This window comes from Lates calcarifer, linkage group LG11 (assembly GCF_001640805.2).
Source record: "Lates calcarifer isolate ASB-BC8 linkage group LG11, TLL_Latcal_v3, whole genome shotgun sequence".
Taxonomy (NCBI): domain Eukaryota; kingdom Metazoa; phylum Chordata; class Actinopteri; family Centropomidae; genus Lates; species Lates calcarifer.
The window spans coordinates 8,035,304-8,041,432 of record NC_066843.1 but is presented as its reverse complement, the minus strand read 5'-3'; positions in this window follow the sequence as shown (position 1 = coordinate 8,041,432).

Sequence of the window (6,129 nt, the reverse complement as noted above, 5' to 3'; positions counted from 1 at the left end):
CTCTCTTCCCTTAAAGTGATCTTGTATATGCCTTCCCCCACCAATTTAAGGGCTCCCTTATCTGCACTCCACTTACATACTCACATACAGCTCACATTTCATATTGTGGCTGGACTACTACAAAACAAAAGATGCTTTTTCAGGGGAAAAATAAAACATAAAACAAACTACCATCCCACAAACACCAGCAGCTTTAAATCACATTTAATTCAAGAAGTTGACTTGATCATGGTTACCAAAGTGACTACTTAAAAAATGCAAACCTATTGCTAGACCTATTATTGTTGCAGCGCTGTGATTTTATTTTTTAAATTACTTTAAATATTTCTAAAATCTTATATATTATATATATATTATAGCCATATTAAAATATTAAACTGCAAATTGCTGTAAAAAATTATTATTAATTAATATGTGTAATGTGCCATGAACAACTTTACTGCTCACTGCTCACGAATGCAAGTAAACTCATGAACAGCCTGGGTAAAATGTAGGGCAGTGTAACAGTCAACAGCCAGCAATGTGAAGGAAAACTGAAGTAATCACAGAGAGTAACAGATAGTCTGATAGTAAGCATTCATAATAGTGAGACCACCCACTGTGCTCTCCTGTAGCAGGGCAGTCTCCAGTAATTACAGTCATGACACTACAGTGACCACACTGCACTGGCAGCAGGAAGTACAGAACTCTTTAATCAGGTGAACTGGTTTATTTCCAACATTAATTTGTAATGCTTTGCAGTCTCAAAAAATGTAACTTTGTATATGATTGTGATTATATGCTTTTAGCTCAGTCAGATCTTGTCAAGAGATATGACTGGTGGAATAATTCACCAAACCAAAAATCAATTTTAGTTCAGTTGGCCAGGTAAATACAAGGTAAAAATGTTTGTCTAAATAAATAAATGCTGCCTCATGTCTTTTGCCTATGAAAGGTATAAGGGAATAGGAATCTATCTGTGTGATGATGGCAGAATCTGGGAACACATGTAATGACAGCTGCGAGGAAGAAATCACAACTCAAGATACAATCTCAAGAGACAGATGTGCCATACAGACACCCCCTTTACTCTACACCAGTTATTCAACCCACCTGACAAAGATGCCTCTTAACCATGCTACATTAAGTTACACTAGACTTTCGACCTCCTGTTCACTACTCACTAAGAGAGGACATGAACAAATTCTAAGACAGATGAGAGGCAACTGTTTGACGATGAGTGGATATTACTAACATTTTACGACTTCATGCAACTTTGTATGCCATAAAATATTATGTGTTTGAGTGCCTCTACCACAGTATATCAAACAGACACATCATACCACTCTGTACTTAATACACACGATCAGATATAATATGACCGCTGACATTGCACCTCTCAGTCAATTTTAAATGTCACATACATGCAAGCAGGGACACACCAACACAGTTTCAAAATTAGTCAGGTGTCAAACCCCCAAGAGATAAGGCGTGTAAAGCGCCACCCTGTGCAATTCCCAAATGAAACAAGCAGCAGCTACTCTGTGCTGTAGCTAGACACTGACGGTGTCCTCACAGACCCACTTCCCTGTCCACGTGCCATATGCACCATTCCCAGAGACAATACAGCAGCTGCCAGAGTGACAAAGCTCCGACCTACAGCAATTCAGAGTTGGCCAAACTGATGGTCCTGTCACTGGAAGGGTGGGGGGAGATCGTATTCAGACACAGAGGAAGAGGGAGGGAGGGATGATAGTGTGAGGAAAGGGGGGGAGCAAAGGAGAGAGTTGCATTTAGACTGGGGGTTGGGTCAGAGGAGGAGGCAGTGGTGCACACAGAGATGAGACTGCGAGAAAGTCTGAGGGCGCCTCCATTAATCATCGGAGAACCGGAGCAGCCGGAATCTACAGGGACCCAGAGTGGGGAAAACAGGGAACAGGCAACTTGCCAACTTGACATGGTGTAGCATGTACATTTAGTCATACACTGGGAAAAACAACAGATAGAAGAAGGGTGATAAAAGAGGTACTCAGTAGACTTAAAAACCAAAGCCTTTTTTGTTATTCAAGCATTGAATCTAACAAATAATAATTCTGTAGTTATAAAATCATTACACCTAGAAAATCTCTGCAAAATGCAAGTTAGTCTTCTTTCTCAATCCAAGATGAGGGTCATACCAATTTTTAAGTTCAAATTCTGATCAGAGAGCCCACACTTGAAAGAAGTGGATAAGGAGGGGGCAAGGGGTTCTAATAGAAGAGTGTGTGTCCATTATTAGTGACTAAAATCTAAGGTTTCTGCTGCTTCAACTTTAACCATTCATTTTTAATCTGTCTGTTGTGAATCTGTCTGTTGTGAGTCCTTCAACTTTTTGAGTAAAACCCAGAGAAATTCTGGTCTCTACTCCAGACTTGAGGGACCTCTAGGCATTACTTAGGACATTTATTCAGTTAATGTCTAAACCCTGCTTCAAAAATGCCATCTTATCTCACGCAGCTGGGCCCTGCTACTTGCAGTCGATAGTCAAAGTTCTGACCTAACAAACTGGCAACTGAGTCTATACACCGAGCATTTTATTAGGAATACCGTAGTAATACTGGCTAGGGCCTCTATGTCCACAGTGCTGCCACTTACTTGATGTTTTCGGTTTTTCACACCAGTCTGAGTAATACTCTAGGGAGTATTACGCATAAAAATGCCAGGAAATTTGCATTTTCTGAAATGCTCAAACAAGCCTGTCTGGCTCCAACAATCATGCCAAAGTCAAAGTCACTGAGATAATATTTTTCCCCATTTTGATGTTTAATGTGAACATCAGCTGAAGCTCCTGACATGTAACTGCATCATTTTAAGCACTGTACTGCTACCACGATTGGCTGATTCAATGACAGCATGATGAAGCAGGTTTACAGATGTTCCTAATAATCAAGTGCTTGGTGAGTGTATGGTGTATGTTTTAATTTTTTTTTTTTAATCATTTATAGAGACACACATGAGAGTGACACCTATTGCAAATTCTGAAGAGGATGAAATTGCTGTTTTTGGATGGTGAAAGTTGCACTAAATAACTTTTTCCAATACAGCAGCCTATATTGCCTCTGAAATTGTTAAGTACCTCTTAGTATAAAGGAGCGTTTTCTGGAGTAGGGCTGAGTAACATTTTTTGATCCAGCTGACAATGTATGACAGACATTAGATTGGCTCTAAGGACACTAAATTAAAAATGAAATCTAGAAATGAGTTGAAAAAGCTATATGATTGCCAGAAAATAATGAAAAATAGTCACTGCAATGCTTACTACATCCCAGTGAGCCACTGTATGATTCACTGTTTTAGTGTGGATGAAGAGAAACTAAAAATTCCATGGTCTAGAAATGTTTTTGCAGTAGCAGCACTACCATCGTTGTAGTAAGTCTCATGACACTCCTGCCAATGATTCAAAAGTGATAAATGAAGCACATATACTTATAGACACTATAATGGATTTTGTTTGTTCGCTCATTTGTTCCCAGACCACACACTCCTTTTCATTCAGAGGTCATTCACAACTAGGCCAAGGATGGTGTTACCATGGCAACTAAACCTGAGAGAACAGAACCAGAAAAAAGGGATTTTAAAAATAAGAAAAAACAACAGGGACAAGAAAAGCGTGTTCTTTAGCACAGGACAATGACCAAAATCACAGCCAGACCTTATTCAGATCTAAATGTGTATATTATGCAGCACACATGCACATTTTTCTGCCTAGCAGTTTTTCAACTCTTTGAACTGTTCTGGGTGGATGATCAGTTTCAAATAGAAAGCCAAAAATCTACATCATAGTGTATATCATAGTGTTATTTTGAGGTATGTAATTAATAGTTTGGCTGTGAAGATGTCTGATTTACTGTCTACCTGGTATATGTAAGCACTGTGACACAATCTTTATTTACCAACTTATGGAGCAGTGGTTCAGTTTCAACAAGGAAAATTGATTTGAGTGATGAGAGTAGTAGCTCTGTCCAGAGAGCGTATTTAATTTACTCCTTACCTGGTAACTGCATACCCTTTGACCCAATCCATCCTCTTTATTTACACACTTACACAGTGTAGGCAGTGGTAAAACTTTTTATACCCTACCAATGACAAGTTAATCACAAAACTGACTCATGGCTATGATTTATTCCTAATATGTACAGGTAGGGGGTAACAGACTGATACAATATGGTTTAAGAAAGCACAGGTAATCAGTAAATGTACACCTACAGGAGCTATAAATTGCTACAGTCTTTGTACATCATTTGGCAAAGAAGCCTATCCAAACAGGCATGTGACTGCAGGTAGGCTAGTGTCTGTCATTTGTACATGTTTCGACATATTGGGCTTCCACCTACTATAGCAATAGTAAACCGTTATAATAAAACTATACACGTTTCACGTTTGTGAAACTGAGGATTTCTCTTATAAGGAACACGGCAGGGACAGTATGCTATGTAACGGGCCTCTGCATGAGTAATCTGTTTGAACATACCAGTCGGCTGGATGCCACTGCTTTGTGTCTGTAATACCCAGCCATATTAGTCACATAGACTCTACAGACCCAAACATCTGTCTGGGATAGGGATCATTAACAGATGTGTTGAATAAAACGATAAATTGCCAAGTAATGACTGCTGGCGAGCGACCATCGTCGAGGAGCCAAGATCCTAACGTTAGGCCACAGGGCATAGATTATTGCCTGGGTTTCGTAATGGACGTCCGTCCAATGCATAGCAGAGCTGAGAGCGTCCGAAGGTAACGGTATTTTGTTTCCAAGATCACGGAGCCACGTTTTGGAAAATTAACACTTCTATTTTTGTTATCTGCTTCATTGACTGCATTCTCAGAAAATAGCCTCAGTCTGAGTGTGCGCCATCATCACCGTGACGGCGTCACCGTCTCCCACAACACAAGACAGTCGACGAGCAAACTAGCATTAGATGTCCGAGACGGTGGTCGTAGCAGTATTTGTTGTGCTACTTATAGCGTAAATGTGGCCAACGGTGGGTGAGACAGACAAGGGATGTCAGACAGATACACAATGTAGGTGCGGTTATTGTGTCTTTTGATAGACAAGTGCCAACTAGCTTTAGCTAGCAAGCTAGCTAGCCAGAACAGGCCGCCGTGCAAGTGAACGGTCTCAGTGGGCGCCGGACATCAGCGCTCTCTCTTAAGCCTTTACGCCACTGTTACCGTGTTTCTTGCTGTCTACTCATTCGGTTTACTGAGACAACATGACTGGCAGAATAATGTTTGAAACAACGGCGTTTACCTGGGTTTATCAGGTTGCCAGGGCGCGCGGGACCTTTCTCTCCGAGGATCCTGAACACCTCTCGTTGTCGATGACGTCACGCGTAGGTCTTTCCTTGAGGACGTAAAGAGCGCGTCACGCCGGCTGCAACTTTAGCGGCAACTGAGAGGCTTTACTTTATGTGTGCAGAATGGATTGGGGTAACTGGTCAAAAACGTTGAGCAATTACGACAGCATATTTAGGGACAAAGCAATAAAAGAATATATATGAGAAGGGTTTTTTTTTAAATACTGGTCACTGCAAAAGTTTCACACCAAACTTTATTCCGTTTCAGTCAAATCAATTTCTGTTTTTCTTCTCTCTTTAGGTTAACAAACAAATTACAGCTACTACAACTGTAACCAAAAGTATCAGTGTCCATTGTTAGATCCCATTGCTTTTAAAAGCTGATCGCCACTCCATCTGACACTGTTCTTGTTTATTTTCCTAAAGCACACGAGGCTGTGTACCTACCACTCGCCCCCTGTCCCTGTATTTTCTCCTCCCTGCCCTGTCATGTAAGATTGTTGGTGTTTCATTACATTGATGATCAATGGAAAGGGATAAGATAACAACCACTGAGCTGCTTTGCAGGTAATTGTTGCATATCTTACCAAAATGCATAGAAAATGACATTGGATAAAATCAGTGGTTTGCGGCTCCCCCCAGTGGACAACCACTGTTCCTCATACCTTGTAAAGTCCAAAATGAAACTTCAGATTTTGTAATTTCCGAATTGTATGTTATGCAAGACGCAATAACGTATAGGAACAAAATGCCACGTCTGCCCATTTTCAGCGTTGTTAACAATATTTACTTCTGACTACCCTTGCGCTTGCGT